General features: G+C 40.4%; 1 long non-coding RNA gene across 1 annotated transcript; it reads left to right on the top strand.

The window, feature by feature from the left end:
• The first annotated feature begins 5339 nt into the window (after positions 1-5339).
• LOC112992650 (uncharacterized) lies at positions 5340-10855 on the top strand. Its single transcript, XR_003261582.2, has 2 exons — positions 5340-5608; positions 8831-10855. It is a non-coding gene; the product is annotated as an uncharacterized LOC112992650 (long non-coding RNA).
• The last annotated feature ends 1062 nt before the right edge of the window (positions 10856-11917 follow it).

Genomic DNA, 11917 nt, shown 5'->3' with positions numbered 1-11917 from the left:
GGTCTGGTCCGAGGGGCACGAAGGGTGGGTGGTAGGACACAGTGCTTGGCACTGGCTGCTGGCTCACCCCCCCTTGCTGGGTGCTCCTTCCCCTGCCTCTCCGCCTTGTTGAAGGCTACGCTGATGTCTGTTTTATGCATTTGGATATACAGGCTCAAACCTGGAAGATGGCACTTTGGACCCCAAGGGATGTATTTCCGTTGCTGCTTGCTTTGCTTCTCTCCTGGTTTCTCTGGGAATGGATGGGCTGGTGGAAGCTGTGGTGCTGGATTTACTGGTCCTGTTTGCTCCTGTGGTGGCTTGCTGGTGGTGGGCAGCTGCTGTCCGGGAGCCAAAAGTGCCATTTCATGGCATGTAACCCACCGGCCGGATCCTGCCCTTGGAAACATCCCTGCAGATATCAGCACTAGCAATAATCTATGTTGGAGCTCTGGAAAAACACCTGTTTTCAATGAGGGTTGTCCTCTTGCAATAGCTGATGCTGCTGGAGCTGTGACCTTTGCTTAACCCAACAGGCTGTCTTTAACTTTCAAGTGATGCTGTCTCAGTTTATACCCAGCCTATTCAAGTAAAAAGGGGGGAGGAGGGGACCCAGAAGATACCACAGTGGATAGCTCTTCAGGAACACTTGTTTTCTTTTTATAGACTTTACTTTTTCTAAAACTAAACATTGATTTTTCCCAGAATAATTAACAGAATCTACACACATAAAGATCATGATAATGCAGCTGAAGAGGTTCACAACTGCTCATTTCTGAAAAATGGAAAGCTAGGGTTTTTGGTTAAGGGAAGAGATAAATATAGGAGTGAATTAGCTGTTTTGATGCTTGTGCTACCTGAGAGCATGAATGTCAGTGTGTGTATGTGAAAAAGATGAAAGGACCAAAACCATGATTGCCCTCAAGTTTTCAAAATGCTTTGCAATGCATCTGATGGTTTATTAGAACAAACAAATTTTATTAAAATTATATTTGAATTGTTGATTGGAAGATAGAGGGATGACAAATATGCAATACAAATAGAACATTTTTTTAGAGTTTTACTCATTGCTTGGCATTTTGGGGCTGTCTTTTACACCCAGGCAGATTGCATGTAACATGCTACTCTTGTGGGATTTTGCATCTAAGTTGCACTTGCTGTTCAAAAGCTTATCTGCATATATAGAGATATAAGGTGCTATATATAAAGAGGCTTTAATTAGAGTTTTGCCTGATTTAGATGCTCATCTACTATAGACAGTGAGTTGCAGGTCGCCTGTTTAACCCCCAGCGTCTTGGTTCTTGAGCAGCGGGATAGAGGGATGCGCAATGCAGCGGGACTTGCACTGCCAGCGAGCAGCTGGCCCAGACCAAGACCATGCCATAAGCAGCCTCCGGCCATCCCGTGCCCTCTCTGTATTCCTGGTTACCTCCCTGCACAGGCAGCGAGCACGCTGGAAAGACAGAGGCCATATATGCATCTGCCTGACTAGCTCTAATACTTGCATCCTCCCGTATGACTGGACTATTCATTAGAAAACTGTTATTGCTTTGCATTATGTTAACACGTGGAAATCTGCCCTCTGAGGTTGATTCATGGTCTAAGGCTGCACAAACTATTAATTGCAATATAAAATATATCATCGTATCCTCTCCAGCAGTTGGTTCAAACAATTGCAACAACTGAACATTTTCCTCTTCTATTATCAGAGGAAGGTTTTTTAAACCATGCAATTAAATCATAAGTGCTAGGTAATCAGAAAGGTGTTCCAATAAAGAGCTGCTCTGGTATCAAGGCATGGAAATAAACTAGTGAAGACATCTGCTTAGAATTTCTTTGTTTAATCTTGAATCTATTCTTTCGATCATTTATTCTTCTTAACTGCTACTGTGATTACAAAGATTACTTGGCGCTTGGGCTCAGCAGAACTTGGTAGGTGGCAGTTACAGGATATAAATTGGATACAGCCTTATTCTCTTCTTCAGTGAGTCTAGATTTTTTTTTACTGGATTTCTCTGGCTTGTTTATGCTTTAGTGCTAATCCTGAAAGCTGGAACCGGCAGTCCTGGTGTCAACAAACAGCTGCTGGTTGAAGCCTGGTGCTTCTGAATGCAAATGGTCACTGAGCACTTAGTTATTGATTTGCATGTGCAAACATTGATTTCTATATTAATGCCATGCTGCTGTGCTAGAGCGATGGATTTCTGATGGTTGATTTAAGCCATGGTTATTCAGAACAGATGTGTAGCTAAAGAATGAAGGTCTCTTTCACAGATAACTTCTTGAGTCATATGGTCAGATGTTTTTATGAAAATACGCTTAGGAAATGAGGAAATAGATAAGTTGTACTTGGGGAATGCCAAGTTACTAATGACCGTAATATTTTGGAATAGATACTATGGGAAGCCTCAGTAAAGGAAGGTGGGGGTTGCTCATTAATGTAGCTTGACTTGAGGAAAACTGGATCTGCCAGATTAGGAAGTGTTTTGAAAAGGGTTTTGCCCTTCCAAAAGGAAGTGGAGGTGATTCTTTTACTCATTTAGTTGGAAATAATTTAATAGTTATGCCCCACAAAAGTGGTTTAGCCCAGCAATTGAAGTATGCAACATGTAGGAGACTCAAGTCTTGGTTCTTGCTAGAATAGTAATTCCTGTTTAGAATAAAATATATACAAAAGTATACATGAATACTAGACTCTCACTCAGTGGTGTTTAGCAGTTGCAAGTGGAAAATTGTCCATGCTAAACTTGGTGAAGGACACTGTCAGGTCAATACTGCATTGATGAGGAGGATGGATGTGGCGATGGCTTGTTGCTTCCAACTCTCATTTCCAAACCAACTTTCTCTAAACAAAGGCTGGTCCAAGCATACTTTTTATTGCTTTTTCCTTTCTCTGGGGACAGTGAACTGGCATGGGTTCCTGCCGTGTTGCTCAACTCAGGCAACTCACGTGGCCGAACTGCCAATGCCGTGACCTCGGGGGTCTTGGGAGACTTCTCTTCAGCTCTGTCTGCTGTTCCTGTTCCCACCTTTGGCCTTTAAGATTACGAGGCGAAGCCTCTTCACGCTCAGTGCCAAGGGCAACAGGATTCCAGTCCCAATGAGTGTTTCAAAAATATTTCCACTACTCCTGTAAAACAAATACCTTTATTTTTGCTCCTAATATCCCCCAACAGGCCTACTCGCAGACTATCTCCTTTCTCTCAAAGTAATAAGTTTAGTTTTAGTTTTTCTTATATTCCACAAAGGTTGTTTCAGTTCTCCTTAGAACTGCTGAATTCCACAGTGATAGGTGACCTCAGTCTGTACTGAGCCATGGGGACGTAGCTGAAGTCCCTCATCCATGTGGTCTAGGGAAAAATTTTGTCTTGACCGTTTATTGCTGGTTTATAAAATCAGGGCATTCTTGATTTTTACAGTATTTCATTAGGAGTTCACTACTGCTTCTTATTCTGTCACTATGAATAAACCACTTCTCTTTCAGACATCTGGAAATTCTTCCTGCTTCCCACAGGATTGCTGCAGCAGGAGGTATCAAATACAGAAAGGCAATGCACAGGATGTACTTTAATTATAAGATCATTTTCTTAATGACTTGAGATGTTCTCCCCAGAACTGAGTAGCTAGTATGTAAAGTGTTTTTTCTAGGGACAAAAACTGTTAGCGATTGTCATGGGCCTCAGATAGAGAAGATAATTATATTAGGGTAATATATTGGTTTCCTTGCTAATCGCAGGCAATTTGCAGTGGTTTTAATAACTATGACTTGCCATTTCAGACCCAAATGGAATAACATAAAGGAACAGATAAGAACTTTATCTAGTAATTCAATATATGCCATGCCTATTAATCTCCTTTGTGGCAACATTTCTGTAATGTGAAGTATTACAGCTTGAATAGGAGACTCTCTAAAGTCATTGGAATTAATTTCCACAGAATAGCTTCATCCTGAACTTTTTTTGGAGGAAAACCCTTGGAAGAACATCAGTAAAATATTTTCTGGTCCAGACTTCAACCAATGTGTCTGAGCAGTTCAATAGTCACTTCCTAATTCCTCTTATGTCTCCTGTAAACAGGGTTGTATGCATTTAATGTGAAATAAATACAACTGTTTCTTATTCCATTGATCTCGTGGTCAATATTATGTGAACACATGCAGAGAGACAAACTTCTCCCAGTTAAGTCTTAACATGGCTAGTCTCTGTTAAGATGGATGAGGAAAAGGCAAAGAAATGATGGAGAGAGGAAAGAACTCTAATAATAAAGATGATGCTAAAACATGGAGAGAAATGAGATCTCCTTAGTCCTAAGTTTGTTTTTTAAATGCCATTGGACAGCAGCCAGGAGATACCTTAAATTACTACATATATAAAATCTCTTGGTGATGTTATATTTCTTCTAATAAACCATAGATATGCTAAATGATTTTGTGGTAATTATGATGCTTTATATACATAGAACATTCTCTGTGTGAGACTCAAATATTTTGGAAATAGTCAAATGAAAATGACATTTTCTACATAAACTCAATAGAAAGAATGTACAAAGCCAAATTCTATTACAGTATTAAACTTTTCCTAATTACTGCAATGCCTGTAATGTACATATGCAATATGTCTGTTTGCAGTCAAAAAGACTCCAAGGCTGATGTGACTTTGCTCAGACTGGGTAGTTCTGGCCAATAGACAACACATGGAATCAGCCACTGCACACTATTAAAAAGGTCTGGTGTAATAAGACAAGACACTATTTTATATAATCAATAGAACAGTGTTTTATGGATTCTAGTTTAAAAAGCTGGCCAGAAGAGGAGGAACGTTGTTTTTCTGTGACGTTTTTCCAGATTCTAGTACTATAGTTAAATAGACTTGTGGGGAAGGAAACAATTTAGCGCATCCTTCTTTCTCCTCAAAGAAAAATCAATTCATCAGCCTCTTCTGAATTTGTGAATATAATCCCCAGAAAGCACAATGAGGCTGTGATGGGAATTGCAGAACGGCTTCAATCCACTCACCTGATTCTGCTATTATCGGTGGCCTATTTGGCAGACGGTGGCATATTCCATGTTGTCATTCGGATCTCTTGAGTTGATGGTGGAGTTGTGCTTGTGTGAGACCCGGTATTGCCCTGAGCATCGTGAGCTGAACTTGGTTTTAAAGCAGCAAGTAGAACACGTTTCCAACTTGTTTCAAAAAGTTTGAGCATCAGACCATGAAATCAAAATGTAATCTTGCTTTCCGAAATAACGTACAAGTGCTCGCAGACTGGTTCATACTCTTTAGCTGTGGTCAAGAACTAAGGTCCAATGCAGGCAAAGCGCCGTGAATGGTGTACGTGGCCAGCCGTGGTTGGTTGCTTTGTTCCTTGTGCCCTACCTCAAAATTAATAAGTCACTTTTTTCTGCTCAGTTCTGGAAAAGCAGGTTGTGGTCCCAGGCGGTCCCTTGGTGCGATGGGTTGAGGCCTCTGTCCAAGATGGGAAATGCTGCTGGTGTCTCCTTCCCGCACGGCTCATGCCCAAGCGATGGACCTTCTCTTCTGCTGGTGCTGGCTCCCAGGTCCCAGCTTTCATCAGCCCTTTGCAGGAACGAAAAGAAGAGGCTGAGGGAGGGATTTAAGCTCCTTAAAAGGTACAAATACTTGTTTGGTGAAAGAAAGTCCAGAGGAAGCAATGGGCCAGCCCATACACCTTGGGGTGGGGGAGGCTGGACACTGCGTTGTGCCAGTTGTAGAGTATTTGTGGTTGGCTTTATGCTGTTAGTGTCCCGATAGCACTGTGTCCTAACATAAATAATTATAGAGCATGCAGAACGGGAGGACTGGGCTAAGAAACGAGTGCTGTCAGCACTGCATCACTTTTTCAGCAAAATATTCCTGCTTTTTTTATGCATACTAACCATGGAATATAGGGGAAAAAGGGCAAATATTTTTTGCTTCTCATGAAAAAGATTATATCTAGTCCTTTTAAATGGATATGCCTCTGAAGAACAAATGTAATTACTTTGAATCCTATCACTGAAAAGCCTCTAGCAGGCTACATTTGCATACGACATGTTACATGGTGGAAATAATTTCACGTATACTTATCAGACAATTAGTTGATTCCTGTGCTAAGCCAAAACAATATTAGGATAATAAACTTAAATAATATTAGGGCTATGAATAATGTGCTAGTATAGCCTCTGGGCCTGGTGTCCTTTCAATTCAAGTTGTGTGCATATATGGAGGCTATAGTAATTCACAGGGAACTATTCTTGTGCAGTTCGTTCCAGCATACAGGCTGGCTAATCTAGTGCTACGACAGCTGTGGCCCACTCTGTTCTTACCCAAATATTTTTCAAATCAAAGTTTAAAATGTATTGCACGTAAACCTAGTTTGCATATTTCTTTGGATAATGTACCAAGCCACTTAATTATACATACATACCGATAATGTAGCTAAATATAGAAGCATCCCTCCTGAGGTTTGTCTCGGAAACTTGCAAAATGCAAGACGCTGCTGCAAGCATTTATTGCCTATCTGAGTTGTCATCTTGGTGTCTTCCCCGGAAAAGATCAAATCTTCCCTTTTCCCGCAGCCTGTCCCCACGGCTTTGCCCAATCACAGCTATCTTATCCCAACTTTTTCTTTTTTCTGTGCATGGTAGGAAAACGCGTTATTGTGCACAGCAGTGGTTTCTATCAGCATTCATCCTGGCTAGTTTGTAATTATTTCTGTGGTTTTGTGCAATTCATCTGCGTGAAAGGTGGAAGCGTAAACTTTTTGTTACTCCTCTGTCTCCTGTGCTTTGAAACCTTGAACCTGCCTTTTCAGAGTGGGAAAATAGCACTTTGACTTTCCGCAGTTCGCATTCTGTAAGGTGAAGTCCCTGTTCACTTGCATTTCTGTTCTGAAATGGCAGGGAATAAGTGCCGAGATGTCAGGAATAATTGCTTTTTTGTTAATGTGTGCCCAGCGCTATTGTTGAATAACTAAAAATTAAAATTCAAGCTTGCTTAGAGCGCCAAGCTTCCAACTATCACAAAAAACTCATTAAACTTGCATGCTACCGATTGAGACAGTCTTTGGCAGGGAATCTGAATTCCACACAAAGTCTGTTTCTTTTCTTTTTTTCTCTCCCTAAATGTTAAAATTCATATGCAGCTTTACATCAATATGGAAGATGCCATGAATAATATTAATGTTAGGGGCCAGCCGGGAAGGAAGTCCTGTTGGTAAGGAATGTGTGTAGCCATCATATTATATATAATAAAACACTGGCTTGGTGTGATTTAAAATGAATGGATCGGTTAGGCTCGCTCTTCAGAGCTAATAGTTACACCAGAGATTTGTGCTCTCTGCTGCAGCGTTAACGCAAAACTTAAGGCAACCCTGGAGGGGGACATCCAGCTCAATCTTCTTTTTTCTTTAACCATCAGTAGCAATCTATTCAAATTGGTTTCCACCTCACAGAAATGGTCCACAATGCAAAAGGCTTTAGACTAGTTTTAGGCTATCTGGAGGTCTGGAGCAACCCACAGGGTTAGCTGTGCTCATCGGCAGCGGCCATGGAGCTTCTGATGGGATAGCTGCAAAATGAACCAAAACTACAGCATTCATTCAAATACCAGCTTGTGATATACTCGGTTATTTTTACAACCATCTTCTCTTTGATTTGATTTTTACCATTCAAAAACAATTCGCTGGCTCTTAATCCGAAATGCGTATTGATCCTAACACAGATACCCAGCACTTTTTTCTTGATAAGCAAAACATACTCTTAAATAGAGTTTGGTCTTCAAATAGAACTATAATCCTGTCAATTTAAGGGAAAATGCATATTGTTACTGCTTACTCTGAGACTATAAACTGGCACTAGGTGGTCCGTTACCCTTGCGGGTGTGTTACCTGATTCGTGGACTGTAGGTGTGACTCGGTCTGTTTTCTGGTTCAGACCATTTCACGCGACCCTACTGCAGGCTGGCAGCTCTCAAAGACCAGCTGCAAATGAGGAACAAATCCCCCCAAACTAGGGCTTCTTAAAGTTCTTTGGTCTTAAGTTCCTAGTAACCTTCTTAATTTAGGAATAAATCAGACGTATTTCTCATAATATGCACTCTGTTGTAGAGACTAGTACTCAAATGAAGTCTGAATTAGAAAGCAGTTTGTATTTGGGTTCTCTGGGACATGTTTGCAGGTCCTTCTTCAATTTTAGTGTCATACCTTGTTTTTAGGGCTCTCTGCACTTGTCATACCCTTCTGAGTTCTCACGGCGAATCACACCCATCCCTTGGCACATGTTCTGCTTGGTGGTTGTGGAAAAGGCCAAATGTTGTTGGACTTCAGCTCGCTAGTCTGTATGGACTCGGTGATAGGGATTTTAAGAATAACCAAAAAGTTTCGTAATTCATCAGGGTCTGGGGCTCTGTAAAACTTCCTCCTATCTGTCATATTTGGGCGTGAGAAAGCGTGGGAATCGGGGCATGGCATCCTTCCCTATTTCATCTGCTGCAAGGCCACAGGCGAGGGGAACTTCAAGCTACACCTTGATGTGGCTTGCTGCTCCTTACTGGTTTCTTCTTCTCCGGACGCTGTTTCATCCTTCTCCTTGGGATCAGAGTCAAGTGTCCGGTATTCACAAAGCTGTGGAAATGAACTTTCAGCTCTTTCAAAGGAGATGTTTTACTCAGTTTTGCACATACCATTGACATGCTATGAACAGCCAAAATGGGAAAAATTTGTTAACCTACAAATTAAGCAAAGAACTGAGAATTAGCTGCTTTGTTATAAAATGAGACATTTAGTCATTATTTATAATTTTTTTTCATCAGTTGAGCTGCAAGTAATTCTCAAAGTCTTTTTCTTCTCTCAGGTGCTGAAGCATGAATTTTTCACCGATTCCCTCTCCTTCCTTGTGCAAGGCTTGTTTCCTGGACCCTCTCTCCAACTGGAATAAAGCCGGATTAGCTCCGATATTGATTCTAGACGAAGTCCCGGGATCCTTCCTTCGTGTTGCTCCTCCTTTGCTCTGGACTATTTTTGCACAGCCTCGATGAAGATTTATTTTGATGCGTCAGTACTTTTTGAAGGATGTGGGTTGTCTGTGTTACAGGCGGTGAAGATTAACATAGCAATTAGCAGCCACATCAGTTAGAAGCACATAGTGATGTTAATTAAATGCTAATTCCAAGTAATTAATTAGCAGGGCACTTGGGCAGTGGGCAGTGCTGAACCGCAGCCTCATCCTCTGGGTGGGCAGAGCCCCTGGAAAAGGCAGACTCCAGAGCTTTTAGGTGAATATACAGGTTTTGCACAGGTGATTTGTGTGCAATTTGGGTAGTGTCAGAGGGCAATCAGTTATTCGGTGTTGAGAGCTGTTCCTTTTAGTATAGAAGTGTTTGAAATCAGCTGTTGCTGTTTCTGATTCATTCTTGCCTACAGGAAAAGAGGGGAAAAAAAGTTTCAAGGCAGTAAAAAATTCCATGAGGAAAATTACCATATCTGGTATGGTTGATCTAATTTCCTGCTAGAAAAAGGATCAGAACAGAGATAAAATGCGCACCAATAGGGTACATGCGGTCTTGCCTCGGGGTAATCTGCTCAGCTGTTTTATCATTCTGCAATACATTAGAGCGAGGTAATGTTGTACAAATGAGATGATTTCTTCAAGAATGTAAGGGCCATAATTTAGAAGGCGAAAAACTGCAAATATGAGGAGCACGTAGTGCTAGTAATAGTTACAGATACGTTTCAGCTTGAATGTTTTGCCTGTTTATTGGGGAGAGTTATATTTCTCCAAAGAGCGTTTGAGATGAGCTCGGTGGTTAATTCTTCAGGAATGTGACAATTGCCCAGAGTGCCAATGGTGTGTTAGAACAACTGCTGACGTCTTTTTAATTTGTGCTCTTCCTTGCAAAGCTTTCTAATATGTAGCAGCTAATAGTTAAAACTATGGTAGGTTGAGTTTCTGCCCTAACAGACAAATGCAATTTACATCAAGCAAAGACAAATGACACACTTAAGGCATTAATATGTATGAATCCCACCCACGTACACTGTATCTTGCTGGGTCTACCTTTTAAAATTAAAGCTGTATTCATGCTATAATACTAAGTTTCACTTTGTATTTGAAATCCTTCTTTTTAAAACTCATCCATCTTTACTGAAGCAAGTAGAGGTTTATAATGAGAATTTTGGCATATGTTTTGAAAGAATGTGAAAAGTTTCTACAGAAATACTTGTTTACAAGTACAATGGTAGTAAGTCTGTTAAAATATTAATAAGGATAAAACTGAGCCAAGTTTGATTCATATACAAAAATCTTAGTATTTTTATATGTATAATATGAGATTTTCATGTCTTGATTAGGTATGATAAAAGAATCTTGCTGAGGAAAAATTCTTTCCCCATAAATGGCTGGTTACTGGTATGGTTGTCTCTGACTTGTGGACTCAGAATCCATTCAGTTAGACCCAAAATGTACTTTTCAGTTGAATTTACTCATATACATGTGTCAATGTATGACTTTGCCAGGCACTATTTGATCAGTCTATGACCCAATAATGAATTATGTTTTGAAGTTTACTCTTGAAGTTTTCTTTTTGTGCCTGAAAAACAGGACTGTCTTTGAATGCCAATTACCTGAAAAAGAGCTAATAAGTGAACCCTCCCATTATCAATGCAACATATGGTCTACTGAATCCCAAAGCTGGGGGAAGTCATGCATCAACTTCTACTCCCAGTTTTTAAAATATGCTCGAACCTTTAGTAGAGATGTGAAGAATATGGAGAACTGAGACCGCAGGATCCCACTGCAGCTTTAGCTGTCTTCTGAAATTAGGCTCTGTTTTGTTTCTGCTCCTCTCCTGTCTCTTAATAAAACATTTTTTTTAGCTTTTATAGTGTGCTTTCCTTGGACAAATACTTGATATTCAGTGATTCTGCGAATCCTACTGGAGGGATGTCAGAAAATCAGGGATCAGTTGCGGGTACGGCGGTGGCACAACAGCTGGGCATCTCCCTCCCCTGGCTTTGGCTGAGAGTTCAATGTATGTTTAAACTTTCATCAACATAAAACCAGCATGATGCACTTGTAATAATCTCCATGTCATTATCACATTTTAATTGTCAGGACTCTGAACAAAAGCCGTCTTTGCACGAGCTTAGTTCAGCACAGTATTTACAGTGAATAGCCACAAAGTTGGCCCTAAGTGTAGGGTTATGCAAAGGATGGCTTTTTTAATGATGTATAAAGCTCTAATGAGCCCCTGGGCAGGGGTAGATGCAGCGTGAACTGTCCCTCTCTTTTTGCTCCCTGCCTGGCCACTGGGAACAACTCTTAATTTTCACTTTTTCCTGTCTAGGATAGCAGATACACAAAACTCCATTTGTTTTTCCAAAGCAAAATGTTGCCAGAAGTCCATTACGAAAAAAAAATTTGGAAGTCTTAAGTTTTTAAAACATTTTTTCTCTCCTTCTCCATTTTTCTGCATTTTGGTCAGATTGTGTATACATGGAATAGCTTGGTGAAACCCAAAGTAATGCATTTTCATTAATCAAAGGGATGGTTTTTATACTGTGGTGGTGTTGTGTATAAATCAAACGTTCATTGAAAGGCTACCATGAATATAAATAAAACTTGATTTAAAATGCATAGATTTACAAGTGAAAAAGGAACGGAATGAGGAGGAAATCTCCTAATTTGGACTATTACATTGTTTATTTTTCTTTGCTGCTGTACAGAACTGGGAAAATACAAGTATTTATCTTTGATTTGTAGAATCATGCTGTATTCAGAAACTGAGGAAAATAGTAAAAACACCATGTGCTTGCTGTTGCTGGGAGGCAAAGCTTTCAGGGTGGGAGGAGACTGTGATGCCATCTTGGCTTTCAAAAAATCGGCACTACTCTTATCCATGTACGTAGTGGGAATTGAAACCAAAGTGTTTCTTGCCTTATA

Source organism: Dromaius novaehollandiae, chromosome 6 (assembly GCF_036370855.1).
Source record: "Dromaius novaehollandiae isolate bDroNov1 chromosome 6, bDroNov1.hap1, whole genome shotgun sequence".
Taxonomy (NCBI): Eukaryota; Metazoa; Chordata; class Aves; order Casuariiformes; family Dromaiidae; genus Dromaius; species Dromaius novaehollandiae.
Note: the sequence above shows the minus strand (reverse complement) of the source record. Positions and strands in the feature narration are given on the sequence as shown.